The 26969-nt window shown below is 41.8% G+C and overlaps 1 long non-coding RNA gene across 1 annotated transcript; it reads left to right on the plus strand.

Moving 5' to 3' along the window:
- Window positions 1-26969, plus strand: LOC138747373 (uncharacterized). Its single transcript, XR_011347450.1, has 4 exons — window positions 1-66; window positions 2170-2330; window positions 21021-21105; window positions 26727-26969. It is a non-coding gene; the product is annotated as an uncharacterized lncRNA (long non-coding RNA).

Here is a 26969-nt window from a genome sequence, read left to right on the forward strand (position 1 = left end):
AATAAAAACTGAATTTTCCCTCTTCCTTTCTTTCAGTTTTACAAGAGGAGAAGAAATTTATTTATGGTTAGTATATATTTGTTAAATACTAATGTTTGTCTTACAATGTAAATATATGTATGTAATGTAACTCTCCTCTTGTATATATGTTTGATACAAGTCAATAAGTAGATTGAAAGAGAAAGAAAGATTAATTATTGATGGTTGGAAAAAAATACTATAACGGATAGCATGAGATAAGACAAAGTTTATTAAATTGAAAACAATTCCTAAATTGGAACCATATTCACAATGTCTGTTTGAGTATTGGATTAGATATGTACTTATTGATCTTGGAAAAGGTAAATGGAAGAGAGGTCCCCAATAAAGAGGCCACTGAATACTGCTGTATAGATTTTAATTCTCAATCTGTCCATAACGGATGATCCAATTTGTCAGAATAAAAAAAAAATTCAAAAAGTTAAATAATGAATATTAACAGCCCAGTAATAAAATTTAAAATTAGATAAGGCCATACCTCCATTTTTTTTTTCAATTTTTGTAAATTAAATTTACTAATTCTAGGGGTTTTTGTTCTTCTAAATTAATGAAGAGACTTTTTGAATCAATATTATTAAGGAAAACTGGAATTGCTTGAAATAAATATAAAAACTTGGGTAATATTATCATTTTAACAGCATTAATATGACCTATTAAAGATATTGATCAGGGAGACCATCTAGAAAAAGACGATCTCACAATCCAAAATAATAGTATCTGATACTAGTTTTCCTTGGTTTGGTTAAAGGAATACAGCCCTAAAAGAGTCCATCAAAACATACTGGGGTTGTAGGGCAATTAAGGGTAATTGGGTGCCATGAGTTCATGGGCTCCAAGGGCCTGTTACTGTGCTGTATGTCTAAATTTAAAATTTAAATACATCCTGATCATCCAGGATGTATTGTTGTGTTCTTCAACAACTTCCTGTGCTGTTGTTCATCAAAACACTAGGGCAGCCACTCTCAATATTTTCTTTCAGCTATGGCTCCCCTTCTCCTTTCTTCCCCCCCCTCCCCCCTTAGACCCTTGCTCAAAGTTTATGGGCCCCCTTCCCTGTGAATCAATCATTTGGTTGATTTCTTCTGTACTTCTAATGACCACACAAAAAAAAGTGTAAAAAATAATTTTGTGATGTGAAGTGAAAACAAGTCTCAAGTTTTACACTGAGCACGGCAACTGTGGCTTGCGATTCCAGAACAAAGAGACAAATAGGAAATCATTCTTATTGAATATGCAGTAAGAAGAAAACCTGAAAATATGTATTAGAAAACATTTAAAGAAAATTCTTAAACCAAATCGTTTGTACACAGTCAGTCATTTGGGAACCTTAAGCATAAACTCAAGAATGTGAAAACATATCAAGGATTTCAGTCCATGCTCTTCCCCCTTAAATGTGGTGTGGCCCCTGTTAAGAAGACTGTACTAGGGGCAATTTTAATGGTCAATTAACCTACCCATCTGCAGATCTTTAGGATGTGGGAGAAAATAGAGCAAACCCACTCAGTCACAAGAATGTGCAAGCTCCACACATTCATCACCAGAGGGAAGGATAGGACACAAGTCACTGGGAGCTGTAAGGCAACAGATGCTCACTGTGCTGTTCTCCAACAAGGGTCACAGTCTCAAAAACAAGGAGCTGGCCATTCAGGGCAGAAATCAGGAGACAATTTTTCACTGAGGGTAATGAATGTTTGGAATTCTCTACCCAAGAGGGCTGTGGAGGTTTAGTCAACCTGTATTTTTTTTTTAAAAAGGATTGATTTTCAGACATTAAGGGAATGAACAGCTATGGGATTTGTGCAGGAAAATAATACTCCGTTATGATTTTATTGAATGCCAGAGAAGAACTGATGGGTTTTGTCTTGCTTTTTTGTCTTCTTCCTTTCTCATAATCCAGATAAATGCAAAGTACAGTTAAATCCCCCCCTAGTATCTGGCATCTATGGGGATTAATGGATGCTGGATAAATGTATTTTACTGTTGCTTGAGATGGTGTGTTGGTGGATTGGCAAAATAACTGCTAGGGGGTGCCAATGTTAAACGTTCATATTTTAAAAAAAAAAAAAAAATTCTGTGATTATTTTTGCCGGTTGCTTGAATTTGGATAACAGGGGTTTTATTGTATTTCAGATTTATTTGGAGGTCTGCGGACCATTTCAGAGAGGGAATGAAGAATGTGCCTGAATGTTCACCGAACCAGTAGGCTTCTCTTTGGACTGATCCAGGTACTACAGATTCATCCAAATGATTAAAAACAACAAGTTGGAACATATCTTCCCTAATATTATTTGGTGAGTTCTTAAGATAAACTACTTCAAGTACTTATTTAAAAATTGGGAGCATGGTTCAGATATGGAGAAAGAGAACGATTAGAATACTCGCTGCTCAATGGGACTCTGGCAAACCCATGAGAATAATTTTAAATGTTCCTTGTGTTACGGAGTTCCACACTCGGAGGACTTTGGATAAAGAAGTTGCTTCTAATTTTCCATCTGAATTCATTTCTGCTCTCCTTCAGAAATTGAAACATTAAGGGGCGGCACGGTTGGTTTAATGGTTAGTGCAAAGCCTTTACGGTGCCAGTAATCGGGACCGGGTTCAAATTCCATGCTGTCTTTAAGGAGTGTGTATGTTCTTCCTGTGTCTCCGTGGCTTTTCCCAGGGGGCTCCGGTTTCCTCCCACCATTCAAAAAAGTACCAGGGGCTGTAGGCCAATCAGGTGTAATTGGGAAGCACAGGCTTGTGGGCTGAAATGGCCTGTTACTGTGCTGCATGCTTAAATTAAATCTTTGAACGTTAAACTAACCTGGAAGTTCGTTGGCACACAAAAATGTGTGCACTGGGGAGGGGTCACTGAAGTTGTGTTTTCAAGGCCCAATTGTGACTAAAGATTTTTCCTCTGCAACCGGCACTCCAGGGGGAAGATGATAAAGGAAGTGTCCTTGGGGTAGATAACTGGAGAAGATGGGTGAGGTGTGCAGGGCAGATGGGGTTGGCCAGGGAGGTAATTCATGAGGTGGGAGATGGAAAGATGATCATGGGAGTCTTGATTTTGATATTGAGGATATTGAACCGCAGTCAATAACTCAGAGAATTGAGTCAAACGAATAACGTAGGCTTTTATTAGCAAGAACACAGCAGTGCTAGTCATCCATAAGGCTAGATCCAAACTGAACAAAGGGCAGAGATCAGAACACTTGTATACAGGTTAGCCTACAGTGCCAGACTTGCTTAAGAGACCGCAACAAGCAATTACAAGCGTTTACTTCTATATACAAGCAATACCAAGAATCACCACACTGATAAACAAAAGGGCCAAGGTAATAGGAGGAACCAAAGTCAGAAGGACGATTAGACATTGTGAGGTGGATAGAATTATAGAAAAGAAACCGGGCCTTTGTCCCACCATCTCCATTCGGATCATCAAGTATTTAATTCTAATCACATTGGTCGTTATGCTCAAGTTATATTTAAGTGTTCATCTCGATAATTTTTAAAAGTTGTGAGACGCTCTAACTTTATCACCCAGTCTGTCTCACCTCAGACCTGAAATACTTTATGCACCCTCACCAGTACAATAACACCCTTCTTGTTCTGTGGTGATCAGAACTGCGTACAACTGTGCCCTGGCCATTAATTTGTAAACTTGTACAGGCAAATCCCATATTATTGGCAGGGGAGGAGGGGATTGCTTTTCTTTAAAAAAAAAGTCCACATTGCAAAGTCTGTGCTTGCATTAAAAAATGTGAGTCGAATAAAAATGGGCATTTATTCTTATTTCTTGATATGAATTCCACGGGAACGACTTTTTAATTCCACATCTTTTCTTTTGGTGGCAATTTGTGAGTTTCCTAACACCTGAACTGCTGCAACAGGTGGGGGGTGGAGGGGGTGGTGCGTCTGCATCATAACCCGTGTTTGCAAAGGTGACTGATTAACACTGGCATCGGCTTCAAATGTCTAAGAGTAGATATGACCGTAAGATATTGGAGAAGACAGAAGACGTTCGGCCCATTGAGCCGCTCCACCATTCCATCATGAGCTGATCCATTCACCCAGCCAGACCCACTCCCCTACCTTCTCCCCATTACCTTTGGTACCCTGACTATTCAGATACCTATCAATCTCTGCCTTAAATACACTCATCGATTTTGCCTTCACTGCTGCCCATGGTAGCAAATTCTGGTTACAATATCGTCTAATCAGTTCCAAGCCAAATCACTTTGTGTTTATTCATTCTTGTGGCCTGATATTTCGTCTTAAGGTAAATATATCTGCCTTTGTGAAAGAAATAATTCAACCTTTTTTTCACCACTAAAGGCAACTTTAAAAGATTTAGTTGTTATGAATCATCAGACATATAATTGTCACCAAGACAGAATGATATCGTTAGACTACATTATAGCTATCATTAAAAATTTTTTTGCCTACAAGTCAAATTGCTACCACATCCTGTCAAAACCTATTTGATTTTTGCAAGGTTCACCTCTTCTGCAAGGAACCTATTCAACAGACAAATGTATACTGCTGCACACATGCCAACCGCAGGGACTAACATATAGAAAGCATCACTGTGGTAACCATCAGTTAGCACCAAGAGAAAGCTGTCTCTGATATGATAAATACACTTCTGCACATTTACAATTCAGGTTCTCAAATCTGGTCTTTTGTAGATTTGTTTTGTCTATCTTGTTCATCCCATAATTTTCACCTGACTGAATACTGTGACAACAGAGATGGAGACTCTAGATTAATGTATGTTGATCCACTTTTCCACCAATTAAATTAAACAATTACCATGCATTATATTTCAAGAACACAGAATTAGGAGCAGGAAACTAATTGGAAAGCCTTTTCAAAGAGATGGCACTCACATTTATAAATGTACTGTGAGCGCAGCTTCGCGAATAACTCTGACGCAGGTTGGTGAAAGCTGTAAATAGGCAAAGCCAATAATGAGGTATCTGATAGGGTTGCATCCAGTGGTGCTTTGGGGAGATCTAATTGTGCCATCAATAGCCAATAAAAAAGAATACAAGAAAATAAGAGAAGGAGTGAACCTTTTTGGATGTATGGATGACTCCAGGAAGTCCTAAAAGAATCTTCATGAGACATGATACAACCATTTCATGCGTGGAAGTAAACAGGTTATTTATTGACAGCATAACTTCGGAAAAACCACAGTAAATGAGTTTTTAGACGACAGAGTTTAACAAATTTTCTGCTTGTCAATACTTAATTATAAAATTCCAATGCTATACATATCCCCCAAACCCCAAGTTCTACCTTGTCAAAAGTTTGGGTAGTAGCTATTTTCTTTATTACAATTAAATGTGTAGAAGCTGTGACTAAAATTTGACACTTGTGTGACTGGTGAAATTACCCAGGGGAATTGAGAGTATTTGACCACACCAGGAACAAGTTGACAATGTCCCAAATGTCCTTCGATAGCTTTCACTTTTTACAGAGAGTACCGCAGAATGTCATTTCGAGAAGTGTTTGGACCAGGCAATGGAGTCCTTTGCTTCAGGAAAGTAGAAATTTTTTTTGAGATCCACATCATCCATTCTTCAATAGGTTTCTGCCTGAAACTGTTAACAATGCCACACTTTGGATGTTTTTGCATTTTAATTAGTATTGTGCTGGCAGCAAGAAATAAAAACAAAATGGGTGAGGTGTTTGCCCAGTCGCAGACCATTTTTTAAATTATTAAAAATCGCAGGGTATATGGTAGTGGCTGATAAGGTAATAAGTAGCTAAAGTGGTCAAGATTTAAGATGATATAATACTAGTTGTTATTACAATCCCATCTGGCCCAATAAGAAAATCTGTCATCCTTGGCCACTCTGCCCTACCAATGTGGTTGAATCTAAAGTGACCCATGATATGATCTGTCAGACCACTCAGTTCAAAGGCAATTAAGGATGATCAATACATGCTGTCTTTGTCAGTGAACCTAGATCCCAATAAAATATGGCTGTTCTACATGGTCACTGCAGCTTGCATCCTGGTTGCATTGGTAGACCAAGTTTGTTGAAGTTAACTCAGAAAACTTGGTTTAAAAAGTTGCAAAGCTGTGAAATGAGTAAATTTTTTTGGTTCCTTGGGAGCGCCATTTAGGTTTGGAACTGCCTGGACTTGCCTCATGTGGACTTCAGGAGGATCAAGTACATTCACCCTCCACTACACATCAACAACTCTGTATTTGAGAGAGTGGAGAGCACCAAGTTCCTTAGAGATCTCTTAACTAGTGACTTGTCGTGAACACTCAACATCTCCTCCTTTGTCAGGAAGGCGCAACAGCAACTGCACTTCCTGAGAAGACTGAGGTGGGCAAGGCTACCGGCCCCCTTTATGTCATCCTTCTAAAGGAGCTCTATCAAGAGCGTCCCAGCCGGCTGTATCACAGTGTGGTACAGTTGCTGCAGAGAAATGGATTGGAGGTCAATGCACAGGTCCGTAAGAGTGGCAGAGAGGATCTCTAGAACCACCCCATCTACCGAGATCGTTGTCTGAAGAGGGTGCGCAAAAATAGCTGAGGTTCCCTTTCACTCCATACACAGCATCTTTTAGTTGCTCCCATCATGGAAGAGATCCAGGAGTATCAAAGACAGCGCCACACTAGCTGGGCGGGCGGTGAGGATGCTGAACGACCAAAGGAATGCTCACACTGACCACCTGAGACGCTCATTTGTACAAAGCAACATTTATTAATTTTTAAAAATAGATAAAATTCTTGTTCTGCATTTGATTTATTTGTCGGTATGTGTATTGTGTCTGGTTGTGCATCTGGATGGTTTTTTTGTATTTGTACAATCAGATGTCAATAAACTTGACTTGATCATTAAGTGAGAAGGTTGAAGGCCCTCACCAGAAACTTGGGAAAAAAAATCAGGGCTACTGAGAGGGTGTTGGATGGTTGGAGGTTCTAGCTTTCAGGTAAGATGTTACATCACGATGCTCCTCAAATGAATGCAAGAGATTCTGTTTTGGAGAAGACGTGGTAGTGGGGGCGGCGGGGGGGGGGGGGGGGGGGGATTTTCCCTGGTGACCTAATACATTCCTCAATCAAGCTCATAAAAGCAAGTATTTATTACATTGCTTATTTTGTGCGCAAGTTGGCTGCATAAGTTGTTACACCAGTGAAGCAACTCTACATTTTAAATTGGACACCATGGTAACAGTCTGTTCCAGTCCACAGATCCGTACCGCTCAATTTACACCCCATTAACCTACACCCCCCGATACGCTTTGAATGGTAGGATAAAACTGGAGCCCCTGGGGAAAACCCATGGAGACATGGGGAGAACGTACAAATGCTTTACGGACAGTGTGGGATTCAAACCCTGGTCTCGATCGCTGGCGCTGTAAAGCATTAACCACTACGCCAATCATGCCCCTTCAAAAGTAGTTCATCTTTTATAAAGCCTGCTCATAAAATATATGATGTTAATGCAAGAATTCCTTTTCTGATTTTTGTGTATTTACCATCCTTTTGATATTTGGCAGAATCATATTTGAAATAAATAATTTGTTGACTTGGAAGGTATAACTTTAGGACAGTGAAAACCAAGGGAAAGTGACATGACTAGAGGCAATACCCCTTGGATGGATGCAAAAGATCATTTGACGTGGTTTGAGGAAATGCAAGAGAGTTCCAACTGAGAACACTTCACAAGTACTTCATTCTACAGCTTGAGGGCACCACCTTCATCTGTAATGGCATCTTCCCATTCTCTCAGGTCAAGGATACAAGTGCAGTCAGAACCAGCTTTATCACTAGGACACCAATTCTGAAAAAGGAGCCCTAAAGCCTTCAAATGGATCCCTTTGTCTCCAACACTATGGAATATAATAAGGGAGCCTTTCTAAAAGTGGTGACTGGAAATAAAGAACTGAAACAGAATTCTTAAAAGGCCTAAGCAAAGTGGAAGCCAAGAGTCTGCTTTCGCTGCCCAAAAGAAAGTTATCCCTGATTTCCTAGCCAATACTTAACCCTCAATTTATGTTTCATGAAGCATTGTGAACGTTATTTGATTATGGCACAATTAACATAGTGTTTAGTGCAATGCTGTTATAGCACCAGCAACGGGAGTTTGAATTTGGGGCTGTCTGTAAGGAGTTTGTACGTTCTCCCTGGACATGCGTGAGTTTCTTTCAGGTGCTCTGGTTTCCTCCCACTGTTCAAAACCTACCGGGTTGTAGGTCAATTCGGTGTAATTGGAGGGGGTGGGGGGGGGTGGGTGGGTGTATGTGCGCACTTGTTGAGTGCTCAAGCACACTTCTCAGCGCTCACATTTCCCAAACTGTATCAGGAACTATATTCAAAAGTCAAACAAGACAGTCTGCAATGCTGAGGTCACGTGCAATACACAAGTGTGCTGGAGAAACGCAAGAGGCCACAGAGCAAGTAATGTGTAGGCCTAAATACCTAATCATACCTGATGAAGGGTCCACTCCCAAAAAGGTTGGTTACCCTTTACTTTCTGAATTTCTCCAACACCTTAGTGTATTGCACTACATTTTAAAGGTATATTATTGAAATTCTTTGGGTGGTTATAACCATGATTATAAAGGCAAAAGGTGGGGAAACAGGATGAAATTTGGTGGCACAGTGAGTGCGGCAGTTGGCGCAACAGTATTACAGCACCAGTGGAACGGGTTCGAATCTAGTGCTGTCAGTAAGGAGGTTGTACATTTTCCCCATGTCCTGCGTGGGTTTTCCCCGGGGACTCTGATTTCCTCCCACCCTTCAAAACATATGGGGGGGGGGGTTGTAGGTAAATTGGGGTATTTGGATGGCACAGGCTCGTGGGCCAGAAGGGCCTGTTACCATGTTGTAGGTCTAAATTTAAACATTTAAAATGGAATTAGTGCTGGATTAGTACGTGGGAAGCTTTTTAGTGGCCGGAGGTCGATTTGCACGACTCTCTGGATGGTACATCTATTGAAGTATACCGATTCTTAGAGAAGAGATGGTTTATGCTTTCCCAACAAAGAGATGGCACAGGAAAGAGTCTTAAGGGCTGATCAATAAAGATCGGTTACAAGCACCAAGTCATCGACAGACCAGCATAATCTGACACTTTGTGGGTCCCCTCAACCAAACTGAGCCTGAAATGGGGAGGGGTTGCATGGGGGACAGTGGGTGTGAAACAGATAGTTTATCTTCTCTGGAATCACTTCATTATTTCATCTTGAAGGGGGTCCTTAACCAGTGAACATTTCGAGGATTACAATTCTGCCCTTTCATTTCATTTTCTCTTGATGAATGAAACAGCCAATTAATCTGGCATCTCAATTAACATTCTCATTAGGGAAAACAATTTGCATAGTTGCAATGAAACCTAGTGATTGTTGTCAAATCTTAGCACAGTGAGCTTTAATTAAGTTGTAAGGTGGTCCACACTCGGCTTGATCAAAAGGCCAAAATTGCTCCAAAAAGTCACTTTATCTTGGCTTGATGTTCATACAGGATTTCCTTTAACTAGATGTAGAGATGAAAAATTAAAACTATTTAATGAGGGAAGAGACTGGGGAATAATGTTTAAAATTCACACACACTCATGCAAACACACATACATACACACACTCTCTCACACACACAGACGCATACACACGCATGCGCAGACTCTCATGCACAGAAACACACACACACCTGACCAGCTGCATTACAGTCTGGTTTGGGGACACCAATACTCCTGAGCGTAATGCCCTCCAAAAGGTAGTAGAAACAGCCCAGGACATCACAGGCAAAACCCTCCCCACCGTCAAGAACATCTACATGGAATACTACTGTTGGAGACCAGCAGCAATCATCAAAGACCCACACAACCCAGCACGCACTCTGTTCTCGCTGCTGCCATCAGGAAAGAGGTTTAGGTGCCACAAGACTCTCACCACCAGGTTCAGGAACAGCTGCCACCCCTCCACCAGACTCCTCAACAACAAACTCAATCAGGGACTCATTTAAGGGCTCTTACTTGTGCACTTTATTGATTTTCTTTTCTTTGTTCTCTCAGTATTGCAGTCAGTTTGTTCACATTTGTTATCTGTTTACAGTTCTTTGTCTACGTTGTGTATTTTTTTCTGCACTACCAATTAATGATAATTCTGCCATGCCCGCAGGAAAAAGAATCTCGGGGTTGAATGTGAAGCCATGTATGTACTCTGACAAGAAATCTGAATAAAAGAATTTAAAGAAACAAGTAAATATTCATTGCCTCCACTAGGGGGCAGGATGGGTTCAATATTGGGGAAAATCTGATTTCAATTTTGTTTGCATGCTTGTCTACAATTTAAAATGCCTTCATATTTAGTTATTTGTTGGTAAAACCTGCTAGTTGGTTTTCACAAGTGAAGCAAAAAAATAAGCTGGGAAGTAATGCTGACTGTTCTCGCAAAGGGGTTAGAGTTTAAGGGAGGTTTTGTTACAGTTGAGTGTAGGAGAGGTTTCACCTGCAATTCTATGATCAGTTTTGGTCCCTTTACTTGAAAAAGGAGAGTGCCATTGAAGATAGTTCAAAGTAGATTCCCCAACCGAATTCCTGGCATGACAAGGTGTGTTTGCATGGTTTGCACCGAGGATCGTTGGGTTGTACTTGTACAATTAGATTTAAAAAAGGTAAAGGCTCCAATATTGTCATATATTACTACATTTAGAATGTAACGTACATGAAATTATTTAACTTTTGTCTACCGTAAGGCAGACTGAGTCATCATTTGGTCCAGCGCCCCTCACAGAAACCTACCCTCAGGATAAAGAATTACAGAGGTTCATTACCTTCTGAGAGATTAAATGTCTTTGCGCCTCTGTCTTAAATGAACGGCCACCTTGTCTCCTTGTTTGTGACTCTGCCATTCATCTCAACTACCCCGCCAACTCCCCTCAGGATCGCTCCTCATTCTTCTAAACTCCAAGGAATGCAAACTTAAACTATCCAGTCTCTCATGGATGGATAAGTCAAGTTTATTGTCATACCCTGAATACTCCTGAGATTGTCTGTTCTTGGAAGCTAAGCAGGCTCAGGCCTGGTCTGTACTTGGAGGGGAGACCAAGTGGTTCTCAACCTTTTTCCTTCCACTCACACACTACTTTAAGTAATCCCTATGCCATAGGTGCTCTGTGTTTAGTAAGGGATTGCTTAAGGTGGTATGTAGGTGGAAAGAAAAAGTTTGAAAACCAGTGTTTTAATCGTACCTAATTGACTTGTTATGTGCACGGTTTCATAACTCAAGAGAAAATGGACCAATGACAATTTTTCTCAGGGAAAATATTTCAGTAACAACTGGGACTAGAGCAGTGGTTGTCATCCTTCCCACCCACATCCCACCTTACTAACCACAGAGCACCGATGGCATAGGGATTACTTAAAGTGGGATGTGAGTGGAAAGATAAAGGTTGAGAACCACTTGGTCTCCCCTCCAAGTACAGACCAGGCCTGAGCCTGCTTAGCTTCCAAGAACAGACAATCTCAGGAGTATTCAGGGTATGACAATAAACTTGACTTATCCATCCATGAGAGACTGGATAGTTTGAGTTTGCATTCCTTGGAGTTTAGAAGAATGAGGAGCGATCCTGAGGGGAGTTGGTGGGGTAGTTGAGATGAATGGCAGAGTCACAAACAAGGAGACAAGGTGGCCGTTCATTTAAGACAGAGGCGCAAAGACATCTCTCAGAGGGTAATGAACCTCTGTAATTCTCTATCCTGAGGGTAGCACAGACATATCATTACATTTATTTGAGGAGGAGATGGGGAAATATTTGAAAGACTGGGGAATTGAGGGGTGTGGGGTACTGAAACAGAAGAGGAGTTGAGACCACTGGGGACCAGCCACGATCACGGGCATGTTTGAGAGGCCAAGTGTTGATATGAAATGTCTCATAACACGTTCAGAAAATTAAAAGAAGGTTCATATTCTACTTGTTGTAAAATATGTTCTGCTTTAATACATCTGGTGGAAAATTGAATCTAACTGCATGATAAGCAATGAAACTTTCAAGGATTATGATCAATTGATCCCAAACAAAAGCCTAAATGCTTCTGAACCTTTTAGTACTGCTGATGTTACAAAATATTTCTTTGTGTAGTTTGTTTATTTCCTGTGACACGTGATGGAATGTTGCCGAACTGGCAGTTCATTTTAAGCTAGTGATGTCAATGGGAAATCGAGTTGCCCCAACAGGATACTTCAGGGTAGAGAGAAGTTTTTATCCCAAACGCATGTGACACCAATGCAAACGAAACACAGAAAGCCTGCAGATGCTGTTATTGCAGTAAAAAAGCATACAGAAATGGTGGAGGACCTCGGCTGGTCTCACAAAAAATTTATGCCAAACCTTGACGCACTGCTGCCATCTTCCCGCTGGCTCTGATGCAATCTTGCGCATGCCCCATTAGTTATCTTTGAAGTCTCAGCGCTCCTCCGCGGTGTCCACCCCGCCTAGTACAACTGCCATTGGCTCTGTACAGGAGCCAAAGGTGGCTTAACCTTTACATGGTAACTTGTTATTAAAATATTGTAATTTGCTTTTAACTGCATCCACTGGTCAGCGGGAAGTGCCAGATTCAGGTCATCTTATACAAAGGGTATCACTCAGAATTTACATTTTAGGTGGAAATTCTGGGGGTCATCCTAACTAACAACATGAATGGTATTTCCCATATACAAGCCTAAGCCCTTCCTCAAGGTCTGAGTAAAACTCAGACAGGCGTCTGAATAAAGTAGAGAAAAGGGGAAGAATGGGAGGGCGAAGGGTCAAAAGGGATTAACTGGATATGACGGGAGGAAAGGTGTGAATTGATTTTGGCTCTGTGAAAGGAGACCGAGGGAAAAGGAGGGGGAGGAAGACATAGCTAGAGGAAAGGAGATATCAATGCAGAACATGTCGAACCTGCCAACCTTCCCATGACATCTCAGTGGTGTTGATGGTGGGTGACCTCAGCCCACAAAGACAATAGGATAGGCTTGTCGAGTCTGCTCTACCATTTGCACCATGGCTGATGTTCTCCTTCTTTCAACAATGCACTTAAACCTTTAGGGATTTTCAGGCTTAAATTCTGGAAGTTAATGAGTTGGGCTCAGAGACTGGTGAATGGCAGAGAAAGGACCTTGGATGGATAAGATTGAGAAAGCAAGGATCATGGGGAACAGGCAGAGAGGAGGAGCTAAGTCCATGGTCAAATCAGCCATGATCTTATTGAATGGCAGAGCAGGCTCTTCTCACATCCTATCTCTTGTATATTAAATCCAATGTTCCATCATATCCCCTGGCCATTTTGCTCAATGGAAGAACAGGTGAATATGATGAATAACTGTATGGACATTTAAGGCTCTGAACAATGTGTATTTTAGAGTGGTATCAAAGGAAAGAAGAAAGCAACGACAGAACCATTTTAGATGATAGCATAACTTAATTCGTGCTTCAGGCTAAAAAATACATCCAAACAAGACAAGGAATCAGATTTACAATAAAATGCTAAAATTACCCGATCTGATTGTTTACAGAGCATGGGTGGAGAATAAAAAGGATATTCTCATTCAGCAATGCATCAGGAGGTGTGCAGTAGGCCAAGCACCTGCTTCTCCGCTGTGGCTTCTAAGACTCCCTATTGCAGCCACTGCCCTCCACCATGACTGAAAATCCTGCTTAAAGTTTACACACCTGGATTAAATGGGTTAACACGGTACTGCTTGATGGCAACTTGGCAATTGGTTTTACGCCATCCATACTCAATGCATAGTTGTTTGCTTGTGCCTTTATTCAGGGCCAGGCAGATGTGCGTGCTACATTTTCTGATGAGGTGAGGCTTGCTTGCTTGCATTCTTCTGGCAGGTGTTGCATTGACGTTACGTGGGTTTGGCCTGAAAGGAACATCCCAAACCAAGTTCAGAATCAAAATCAGAATTTATTGTCACAAACAAGACACAAAATTCATTGTTTTGCGGCAGCCTCACATTGCAAACATTCTTATAAACCATCTTACAACAATAAATAATAACATTGCACGAAAAGTCAGTGAGGCAGTGCCTTTGGTTCATTGGTTATTCAAGAATCTGATGGCAGCGGGGAAGAAGCTGTCCTTGTGCCGCTGAGTGCTCGTCTTCAGGCTCCTCTATCTTTTTCCCAATGGTAGCATAGTGAAGAGGGCATGGCCTGGGGGGTGGGGGTCCTTGAGGATAGAAGTTGCTTTTGTTAGATGCCCCCTCGTGTAGTAGATGCCCTCGATGGAGTGAAGTCTGGTGCCTGTGATGACATAGGCCGAGTTAACAACCCTCTGGAGTTTATTCTTGTCCTGAGAGTTGGCGCCTCCATACCAGGCAGTGATGCAACCAGCCAAAATGCTCTCCACGGTCCACTGAAGAAGGTTTAGAGAGTCTTCGGTGAGAGTCTTTCTGCACCTTTAACGTACAAGGCATTTTGACTTTTGATCATGTTCAAGGTTTCTTGTGTTGTTCTGTAATAATACAAAAAATGTAATATACATGAAAAGAAAATGGCAGCACTGCCACTGGTGTGGACCCGCGGAGAATGAGGAGAGGAGACACAGCACTCCTCCGCAGGGTCCTACCGCCCAGTGACTGCCAGCAGCTCCATGCAGGCTTTAAATCGCCTGTTGAATGTCTGCAGACGCTGTGTCTGTAGAAAGAACACACAGAAATGCTGGAGAACCTCAGCCATTCTTGCTGCGCCCAAAGGAGATAAATATTATTGCCAGTGTTTTGGGCTTGAGCCCTTCTTCAAGGAATAAGCAAAGAAGAAGTGATGCTCCGAAGAGAGACAGGTCTGGCTGGGGGAGGAGTCCAGACCAACAAAAGGTGTTAATTGGATATGATAAGAGGAGACGTGAGAATTGATTTCTGCTCTGTAAAAGGAGACAGAGGAGAAAGGGAGAGAGACAGAGCTGGGATAAGGCGACAGGGCAAGAAGGGATGGTGGGGGGGTTAAACGAAAGCCAGAGAAGTCGATGATAATCCCATCCGGTTGGAGGGTGCCCAGATGGAAGATGAGGTGTTGTTCCTCCAATCTGTGTGTGGTCTCAGTCTGGCAGTCATGAGACCATGACAGACATTTTGTTGGTCTGGACTCCTCCAGCCAGTGCTGTCACTATTCTAAGATTTCCTGTTTTTCATTTATTTCTTGAGGAAGGCCTCAGGCCTGAAATGTCGGCAATATATCTTTATCTCCTATGGACGCTGCAAAACCACCTGAGGTCCTCCACATTTAGGTGTATTTTTTTCCCTACCATGGGAAATAACTTTGCCAACTCTGCCCAAGCCTTTTTCAACATTCAAAATGCTTCTTTGAGGTCCTTCTTGTCCTGAACTCCAAAGAGTGCAATCCCTTCAATCCAGGAATAATTTTTGTGAATCTTCTCTGAACCCTCTCCAATGTCAGCACATCCTTTCTTAAATAAAGAGCCAAAAACTGTACCCTGTACTTCAAGTGAGGCCTCACCAGTACCTTATAAATCCTCAGCATCACTTCGATATGGCACCAAAGACTCTCCTAAACTTCTACAGGTGTATTGGGAAGAGCATTCCAGCTGGTTGCATGACTGCCTGGTATGGAGGCTCCAACACTCAAGACAAGAATAAACCCCAGAGGATTGTTAACTTGGCCTTCGACACAGGTACCAGACTTCACTCCATCAAGGGCATCCACAAGAGGTGGTGTCTTAAAAATGCTGCCTCTATCCTCAAAGACCCCCACAACCCAGGTCATGCCCTCTTCACTCTGCTACCATCGTGGGGGAAAAAGTACAGGAGCCTAAAGACGAGCACTCAAAGGCACAAGGACAGCGTCTTCTCCGCGGCCATCAGATTCCTGAATATTCAATGCCTTACTTCCATGTACTATTTTATTGTTTTATTTTTTTAAATATTTTATAGCAATGTGGTGAGATAGTTATAATATGTACGTTTGCTCTATGTGACGCTGCTGTAAAACATTGAATTTCATGACTTGTTCATGACAATAAATCCTGATTCCGATATTGTACCCTATTCCTCTTGATATGAATGCCAACATTGCATTCACCTTCTTCGCCAAGGACTCAGCCTAGAGGTTAACCTTTAGGGCAGTGGTTCTCAACCATTTTCTTTCCACTCACATACTCTTTAAGTAACCCCTATGCCATCGGTGCTCTGTGATTAGTAAGGGACTACTTAAGCTGGTACGTGAGTGGGAAGGAAAGGTTGAGAACCACTGCTCTAGACCCAATTGTCACTGAAATCTTTTGCTTGAGAAAAATTGTCATTGGGCCATTTCCTTTGGAGTTCTGAAACCGTGCACATAACGAGTCAATGAGGGACAATTAAAACAGTGGTTTTCAAACTTTTCTTTCCACCCACATACCACCTTAAGCAATCCCTTACTAATCATAGAGCACCAGTGGCATAGCGAATACTTAAAGTGGTATGTGAGTGGAAAGAAAAAGGTTGAGAACCACTGCTTTAGGGTACCCTGCACAAGGACTCCCAAGTTACTTTGTACCTTCGAAATTTGAATTTTCTCCCCATGCAAATAATACTTTCCTTTTATTCCTTCTATCAAAGTGGATGACTGTACATTTTCCAACACTATATTTCATTTGTCTGACCTATCTGTCTGTAATCTCCAACACTGTCCCAATGATGCCCAATGCAAGACTGAACAAAAACATCTCATCTTCCTGAAAGATTAATTGCAGTGTCCAGTTCTGAGAGAATGTTAATGCAACATTTTAGGTGTCACGTTTCCTCCCCGTATCAGAACTGGCTAATTCTGTGCTGTGCTCATTCATCTGTAATATTAACTGAGAAGATTTCCTTCCCACAGATACTGATCTGCTCAATATTTCCCTTTTGGTTTCAGGTTTCAGCAAAAGCTCTACATTTCAAAGCTTTAATATAATCCTTTATTTGTTTTCTCTTTCTAACTGCCTTTCAATGATCTGTCAACCATGTAAATATTGGGATCACCTGGGAAAGCCTGGCCTCACTCTGTCCTATACGTCTTAGGGTAAGCCACTGTTGTGCTATGATTGGCTGCTGCTGGCTGGACATGCCTCCCGAGACCGACCCTACCCATAGCCCTTTGCGTGCTCCCCATTTCACTCTGCCTCGATCAGTCAATGAGGTTGACGGCTGTTCCAATCTGTAGTTAATAAAGGCCTATCAGCTTCACAACCTCAGTATTTGGTGATTATTGACGGTGCATCACATCCCTTCTCCATCTTTTATGCCCCCTCAAAACTAACTTGGTTTTTCACTTTGTAATGAAGTGTCTTTGATCTGAAATATTAACCCTGTTGTTCTCTCTTCACAAGCACCCTGACCTTTAAAGTGTTTTCAACTTTTTCTATTCTTATAATTGCATTACAGTCAAAGCAAAGAAATATCATCTGAAAATTATAATGTGCCTGTAAAGCTGTGCTCAGGGTTGGGAGGGAGAAGGCATCAGCTGACTTTGCAATGAGGAAACCAAATAGCAATATTCTATTACACAAACAGGTTCCAGATATCAGGCTTATTGTCAGAGGGCATTCATGACATCACATACAACCCTGAGATTCTTTTTTCCCTGCAGGTGAGGCAGAATTACCACTTATTGGTAGTGCAAATACAAACTGTGCACAATGTACACATGTTAATAAGTAAAGAACTGTAAACAGATCACAAAATGTAAACAAAATCACTGTGCAATACAGAGATAACAAATCTATAAAGTGCACACGACTCCTTAAATGAGTCCCTGACTGAATTTGTTGCTTAGAAGTCTGCTGGTGGAGGGGTAGCAGCTGTTCCCTGAAACTGATGGAGGCTTGTGGCACCTATACCTTTTTCCTGATGGTAGCAGCGAAAACAGATCGGGTGCTGGGTGTTGTGGATCCTTGATGATTGCTGCTGCTCCCTGATGGCAGCGTTCCCTGTAGATGTTCTCAATAGTGGGAATCATTATGCCTGTGATGTCCTGGGCTGTGTCCACTACCTTTTGGAGGGCTTTATGCTTGGGGGTGTTGGTGTTCCCATACCAGGTGGTGATGCAGCTGGTCAGCACACTTTCCACCACACATCTCTGAATAAATTTGCCACGGTTTCTGATGTCATACCAAACCTCCACAAACTTCTGAGGAAGTAGAGACGCTGACATGGTTTCCTTTCTTCACGATTTCATTGGTGTGTTGGGTCCAGGAAAGTTCCTCCAAGATAGTGACTCTCAAGAATTTAAATTTGTTCACCCTCTCCGCCTCTGATCCCCCACTGATCACTGTTAAGGGTTCCAACAACAGATCAGATTATAAACTATCCCATGAGCTTCAACCCTCTGTGAATGCTACACTGTAATAAGTGGCAAAGTATTAGAAGGAGAAAAATATCCTTTACATGCTACATGCAGAATGATCTGGAAGAGCTCATGCATTTTTAAATTTTTTTTAAAAATTTTCACACTATGAACTATATTAATCAAAATACACACAAACATTTCCTTCTTGAACATAAACAGTGTCATTTTCTCCCCTATTTCCCCCCTCCCTTCCCTCCCTACCCACTAAACGTTCAACATATACAATACAATAAACCCATTAAACAATGTCATCACACAATGAAAATGAACAAGAAAATTGTGTCATCTACTTTTACACACTGGGTCAGTTCATTTCGTCGTCTTCTCATTCTATCATTTTAGGGGGTGGAGGTCAGTGGTAGGCCCTCTCTGTTGTGTTCCATGTATGGTTCCCAACTTTGTTCGAATACTGTGACTTTATTTTTTAAATTATATGTTATTTTTTCCAGTGGAATACATTTATTCATTTCTATGTACCATTTCTGTTCTCTCAGGCTCGGAAGAGCTTATGCATGAATCGCAAAAGGTTTGTTTGCAGGTACAGCAGGCTATCAAGAAGGCAAATGGAATGTAGGCCTTCATTGCTAGAGGGGTTTGAATTTAGGAGCGGGAGGTTGTACTGCAACTGTACAAGGTACTGGTGAGGCTGCATCTTGAATACTGCATGCAGTTCTGGTCTCCATACTTGAGGAAGGATGTACTGGCCTTGGAGGTGGAGCAGAAGGTTCAGCATGTTAATTCCAGAGATGAGGGGGTTGGCCTCTGAGGAGAGATTAAGTTGTCTGGGACTATACTTGCTGGAATTTAGACAATGAGAGGAAATCTTATAGAAAAGTATAAAATTGTGAAAGCCATAAATAAGATAGAAGTAGGTATGTTGTTTCCATTGGTAGGAAAGACTAGAACTAGGGGAAATAGCCTCAAGATTCAGGATGGTAGGTTTAGGATGGAGATGAGGAGGAACTACTTTTCCCAGAGGGTGATGAATCCGTGGAATTCGCTGCCCAATGAAACAGTAGAGGCGACCTCAGTAAATGTATTTAATACAGTGGTTTTCAAACTGCCTTCCCTCCCCCCCCCCCCCCCCAAACTCACATTCTTCCTTAAGCAATCCCTATGCTATAAATCCTCTGTGATTAGTAAGGGATTGTTCAAGTGGCAAGTAAGTGGGGAGGGAAGGTTGAGAATCACTGCTCCAGACCTAATTGTTACTGAAATATTTTGCTTGAGAAAAATTGTCACTGGCTCATTTCCTTTGGAGTTCTGAAACCGGGCACATAACGAATCAATTAGATACAATTAAAACAGTGTTTTTCAAACTTTTTCTTTCCACTCACATATCACCTTTAGTAATCCCTTACTAATCAAAGAACACATGGTATAGGGATTGTTTAAGGTTGAATGTGAGTTTAGGGGAGGCAATTTCAAAACCACTGATTGGTTGGATAGATTTTTACAATGTAGGGGAATTAAAGGAATATGGGGAAAAGCCAGGTAGGTGGAGATGAGCCTATTATCAGATCAGCCATGATCTCATTGAATGGTGGAGCCGGCCTGATGGGCCAGAATGGCCTCCACCTGCTCCTATTTCTTTTACTCAAAGTTTTCTGCAGCTGGTAACAATGCAGATTTATCAAAGTATGAACATATTTATGGAAATGGCAAAGTGAAGAAAAACGAATGAAAGCACAAGAAATTATTAATGTTTTGCCAATCATTATTTCACTTGTGCCTGTCGGATGATATTTGCCCTACTCCATGAGAATGCTTCCCATGAAGCAACACTAAGGCACCAGAATGTTATTAAGGTTTCGGCGCTGGAGCTATTAAGATGCTTATTTCTTATTACTGCATGTTGTATGGATTGTTGATTCAATATCAGGAAGATAATTAATGTCTTACTCAAGTTATCTCTGCTTCAGTGATTGATACAATGTTTGATGTAAATTGCTGAAAGCATTAAAATTCCATACCCTTAATCAAGCATTACAATGTTTAATTGTATGAGCTTATTGCAATTAAAAGAACTGGAGTCACAAGATAAATAATATTTCCCTACATGGTAACTTCAATTTCAATTTAAGCAGGAATTCCGTTGATGAGTCATCTGATTGATTTGGAGACTATGGAAATGGTTTAATTCTGGCTCTGAAAATTCTTCTCTGTAGATACAAATAATAAAAGTTATTATAATACATTAAGGAAAATTTGTGGAAGCAAATTGTTCAAAATCTAAAGTTAACTCAATTTAATTAAAATTTGAACATGCTTGATTTATTTCTTGAATTACCACTCAGTCTTCAAATGTGGATAGTTGTCCACCATGTGAGTTCAAAACTGGAGCTGAAATCAGATAACCTCTGTACAAGTCACCAAGATCAGTTTCATTTTGTCTTTCCACTGAATGCAAAGAAAGCTCCAAGCCACGAAAGAGACGAGATGTGAATTGTGATGGGAACTACATTCCACACAATGGCTTCAGTCACCTGATGGGTACAAGGCACTTCAACAATCTGAAAACTGATCTCTCTGCCTTTGTGATACACCCAGCAGAGGTTATTTGGTGGATTCTCATTTTAAGACCTTTTTCAAAATGAATTACTAGCTCCACACTAATACAAACAATTATGGTGTCTTCTAATTATTTCAGGTTACAATTTCAACAGAAATATCTCAAAGGCCAAAAACTGAACTGGGAATCAAGATAATTCAACTAAACAGCAAATATTTTGAAGGTTAGTAATGAACAAGTGCACTGCCAGCTCATAGTGTGTACATCTATGTGTCACGTTAATGAGTCCAATCCATGAAGTTACCAAGGGCAGTGTGTTGGTATCATTTTTGTACAAGGTTGCTATGTAAATACACAGTGCAGAAAAATCAGATGGATGATTTTAATGCAAAGGAATAAGAAAACATGAGAGAACAAGTTGTAAACTGAGTAAAAGTGAATCACAGGATATGTGCCCAGAAATTCAATAGCAATTAATGGTTATGAAATTGCAAACCTATTTGTCTTTGCCTAGAGCAAAATGCAATAATGATCATTCCCTGGACATTTCTCTTCCACTCTGGAAATTTGACAGGATACCACTGGTTACCAGGGATATACAGGTTGAGATCATTCTCTGTGCAATACCCCTTATGTCTTTAACGTGGGCAAAGTTGTTCTTGAAGCTGTTCTGGAATCATCTGGTTTTATGCCTATCAGGTGAGTCAATTATATGATTTCTATTCTTTGGCCGCAGCCCCTTAACTGTGGAGACAGATTTAAAACAGGAGGGGCGATGATCTGCAGTCTGGCTGCTTCACTGCAGCTGATGACTAAAACATTTGGAATGGGACTCAACACATTAACAATATTATGTATTAGTGTTTCTCATTCTTATGTGGCTTACCACACGTGGAATCAGAAATCCCCATAACTAGCCATTTTCTCCTCAGATTCCAGGTTTGGTTTCCTCTGATTGCCATTAATAATTTCTTAAACTTCATGAAATTAGGTAAAGATGACACGTACTGATTTTTACAGAACCGGCAAATTTTAGCAAATGCATTTCCCAGTGACTTGCCTTGGGCGGGCACATCCTCAACAACTCCTTAGCAATCAAAGTAGCTTCCTGGTTAATACATTCTTCTTCTTTGGCTTGGCTTCGCGGACGAAGATTTATGGAGGGGTAAATGTCCATGTCAGCTGCAGGCTCGTTTGTGGCTGACAAGTCCGATGCGGGACAGGCAGACACGGTTGCAGCGGTTGCAAGGGAAAATTGGTTGTTTGGGGTTGGGTGTTGGGTTTTTCCTCCTTTGTCTTTTGTCAGTGAGGTGGGCTCTGCGGTCTTCTTCAAAGGAGGTTGCTGCCCGCCGAACTGTGAGGCGCCAAGATGCACGGTTTGAGGCGATATCAGCCCACTGGCAGTGGTCAATGGGGCAGGCACCAAGAGATTTCTTTAGGCAGTCCTTGTACCTCTTCTTTGGTGCACCTCTGTCTCGGTGGCCAGTGGAGAGCTCGCCATATAACACAATCTTGGGAAGGCGATGGTCATCCATTCTGGAGACATGACCTACCCAGCGCAGTTGGATCTTCATCAGCGTGGATTCGATGCTGTCGGCCTCTGCCATCTCGAGTACTTCGATGTTGGAGATGAAGTCACTCCAATGAATGTTGAGGATGGAGCGGAGATAACAGCTTTGCAAGTATGCAGGAAGTGAAATAATGTTGATTATAGCAGTTGCCAAACATCCCAAGAATTCCTGAAACCTAATGCAAGGTTCTCAAATTTGACAACAGCTCAGACAGGACAGCACGATGATGCCATCACAATGGATCTAACGTGTTTCAATTCTTTCATGTACAAGCATTGTAAAGAAAACAAGTAGAACATACAGATTTCCAAACCTACATCGGCAGACATTACAAACAAGGTTGATTATGCACCTCTGCCATTTTCCAGCATAATCACCATTGATTTAATGATATTTTTGGAGCTCTGTTTTCAGTGACTGAGCCTCCATTGTTGTTGAGGCAGAGAATACCAACAATTTACCACTCTCTATGAGTGAAGATATTTCCCTTCTTCGCAGTCCCAAATGGCCTACCCCTTGTTCTCATCTGTGTTGCATGGTCGCAGACATGTCAGTCAAATGAAGAATCCTTTCTACTTTTACTCTGCCAGTCTTTGCGGATTTTATTATTTTTGTTGAGATCTCTCATTCTTTAAAACTCTAAAATGTTCCTAGTAAAAGCCCAAAGTCTAACGACACTGTGGTTGAAGTAAATACACAAAGCTGGAGAAACTCAGCTGGTCAAACAGTGTCCCCGATTTTGGGGAAAACCAGAACCAAGGATCACAGTTTAAGGGTAAGGATTAGGACTGAGTTGAGAAAAAAAATTCTCTCAGAGAGTGGCAGATCTGTGGAATTCTTTGCCACAGGAAGTCGTTGAAGCCAGTTCTTTATTTATATTTAAGAGGGAGTTAGATTTGGCCCTTGTGGCTAAGGGGATCAGGGGGACTGGGGAGAAGGCAGGTACTAGGTACTGAGTAGACGATCAGCCATGTTCAAAATGAATGGTGGTGTAGGCTTGAAGGGCCAAATGGCCTAGTCCTGCACCTTTTTTCTATGTTTCTATATAACCAATGTTTCAGGTTTGAGCCCTTTATCAAGGTTTGGAAAGATGACCACAGGCATCCGAATAAAAAGGTAAGGGGGGAAGGAGCATGGTAGCAAAGGTAGGAAGTAATAGGTGGAGAAGGGAGGGAGGCCACAGCAATAAGCAAGGGAAGGGGAGGAGGGATGGCTGGGTGAATAGAGAGGGAAGGGCATGGAGAGATGAGGGAAAGAAGGGGGAGGGGGAAGAGGAGAGCAGATGAGGAGAAACCAGAAAAGTCGATGTTAAGGCCATCTGGCTGGAGAGTGCCCAGATGGAAAATCAGGTTTTGTTCCTCCAATTTACAGGTGGTCTTGGTGGGATATAATACAAGTCCAAGGATAGACATGTGAATAAGGGAGTGGGATGTCAAACTGATACGGCTGACCTCTGGGAGGTTCACGTCACTAGTGCGGACTGAGCAAAGGTGCTTAGCGAAGCGATCTCCCAGTCTGCACCCAGTCTCTCTGATGTACAGAAGGCCACAAAGGAAGCACAGGAAGAAATAAATCAATCCTGCGGATACACAAGTGAAGTGTTGCTTTACTTGAAAGGCCTTTTTGGTGCCCCAGACAATTTCTCTGTCTCCACTACATGTTCCCAAGATTAGGCTTTTGGCACCCCAGACAATTTCTCCGTCTCCACTGCATATGTTCCCAAGATGAGGTCTTCCAGTCTAAATCTTCTGAAATCTGACTTCTTCCACAAACGTGGTTTCCCCTCCACCACCATCAACTCAGCCCTCACCTACATCTCCTCCATTTCCCGCACATCTGTCCTGGCCCTCTCTACCCCCAGAGACAACAAACACACGATACCCCTTGCCCTTTCCTACCACCCCACCAGCCTCTGCATCCAACATATTATCTTCTGGAATTTCCAGCACTTGCCACAGAATCCCATTACCATACACATCTTCCACTCTTCTCCCTTCTCTGCCTTCCGTAGGACCGCTCCCTTCTTGGCTCCGCTCCTCACCTGTGGCCACAGGAGGTGCCACACTAGCACCCACACCTTCTCCCCCACCCCAAAGTCCAGGGCCCAAAACAGGTCTTTCAAGTGAAGCAACACTTGACTTGTGTATCCGTAGGAATGATTAACTGCATCCAATGCTCCCTTTGTGGCCGACTCTACATCAGAGAAGCTGGGCAGACTGGGAGATCACTTCGCTGAGCATCTTCATTCTGTGACATGGACCTCACTGTAGCCAACCATTTCAGTTCAGCATTCCACTCCCATCTCTATCCATGGCCTTACATATTATCCCACCAAGACCACCCGTAAATTGGAGGAACAACACTTGATTCTCAAGCCAGATGACATTAACATCGACTTTTCTGCTAACCTTCTCTCTCCCTTCCTCCCCTATTCCATTCCACTCCCATCTCTATCCATGGCCTTACATATTATCCCACCAAGACCACCCGTAAATTGGAAGAACAACACTTGATTCTCAAGCCAGATGACATTAACATCGACTTTTCTGCTAACCTTCTCTCTCCCTTTCTCCCCTATTCCATTCTCTGTCTTCCTTCACTGAGATTTCCACTCCCTTCCCCCTGTATTCACCTAGCCATCCTTCCTCCTCTTGCTTACTGCGGTGCCCTCCCTCTCTTCTCCACCTATTACCTCCTGCCTTTGCTACCATGCTCCTTCCCCCCTTACCTTTTATTCAGATGCCTGCCAACGATTTTCCATACCTTGATGAAGGGCTCATTTCCGAAATGTCAGTTATGTATTTTTGTCTTTGCTATATAAGGGACACTGTTTGACCTGTTGAGTTTCTCCAGCATGGTGTTTTTACTCCAAAATGTTCCAGCCCATTCAATCTCTCCTTATCTAACAACTCAGCCTCTCCTCAACTTGCAAGTTGATGTGTGATGGATTTTTTGGGGGGATTCTCTGCAACAGGAGTAGCAATTTCCATTGCATGATCCAATTTCCAACTGACTTCATCTTATTTTTCATCTTGATCTTTGCTTTAGATTTCATACTTGAGTTTTCATTGTTTAGATACATGGGAAGCAGCAAACCTAGTCACCACCTGGATAACCTTCTGTGATATTGTGTGCAGAGTTGCAACATTACTGTTGTTGCCATACAATTGCATTAACCAAAGTTTGAACTTGACCTGAAACGATGTTTGTTGGAGTTTGCACTTTTTTGTTGTGTCTATGTAGGTTTCCTATGCGGTTTTCTCCTACATCCCCAAAACGTAGGGTGATGTATTAGTTGGCTGCCGTAAATATGCTCTTGCAATGGGTGAGTAGCAAGGAAATCAGGGGTCGAATTTGAGGAAAATAAATTTGGAACTGGGACTAAGGGGAATGCTTTGAGAAGTGACATTGATTCCACAGGTCGAATGACTTCCTTTAATGTGGGGAAGTGGAATTATGGTACAAACCAGTCATTTCCATGCTGACATGTCTGTCCGTGGTCTCATGCACTGCCAGACTGAGACCATCCACAAATTGGAGGAATAACACCTGATATCCATATGGGAACTCTCCAACTGGATGGCATTGATATTAACTTCTCTGATTTCTGTTAGTGTCCCCCAATTATCCTTTCCTCTAGCTCTCTCTCTATTCTTTCATTTTCTCTGTTTCCTTTCCTCCACCTCTGCATTCTCAATGCCACTCTCCTCCCCTGATCAATTCTCACCTTTCCTTTCCGTCTAATTATCACCTAATTGCCCTGCCCTTTCTTCCTATCTCCCCAGCCTTTTAATTCAGGCGTCGGCCTGCTCTTTATTCATACCTTGAAGAAGGGCTCAGGACTGAAACGTTGGTTGTCTATCTTGACCTTCTATGGATATTGCGAGACCAGCTGAGTTAATCCAGCATTTGTGTGTTCTCACTACAATCACAGCCTCTGCAGACTTTCTAGTTTCACACGATCTAACTGACAGGCAGAGTAAAAATTAAGACACACCAATCCTTGACTGCATCTGCTTTTGACATGCACTGCTGTTTCCTTACTGCCTTATGGGGAAATCTTTAAATAGATCCTGATCTAAACAAATAATTGGATATGTTTTCTGGCAGAAACACAAGAATCTTACATACTGTAATCTTGAGCAAACAATGAGTAGAAGGGACTCTTTGGGTCATGCAGCATCCATGGAGAGAAATGAGAAGTCAATGTTTTGGATCCATCTCAAAAAGGGGGTCCAGACCTGAAATGTTGATTGTCCATTTCTCTCCATAGATGCGGTCTGACCTGCTGAGCCTTTCAACTTCTCGGTGTTTGCTGAGTCTTGAGAAAGGATCACAACATCTTGCCTGCCCATTTACCTCCAAGGATGCTGCTTGATTCAAAGCCACTATAAATTTCCCCAAGTGAGGGATAGAAATGGAATTGATGAGAAAGTGGGGAGAATGAAAAATGTATTCGTGACACTGTCCAACTTCAAAACCTTAGAGCATCATTATCTGTGTCGTTATTGTTCTT

This window comes from Narcine bancroftii, chromosome 12 (assembly GCF_036971445.1).
Source record: "Narcine bancroftii isolate sNarBan1 chromosome 12, sNarBan1.hap1, whole genome shotgun sequence".
NCBI classification, from domain to species: domain Eukaryota; kingdom Metazoa; phylum Chordata; class Chondrichthyes; order Torpediniformes; family Narcinidae; genus Narcine; species Narcine bancroftii.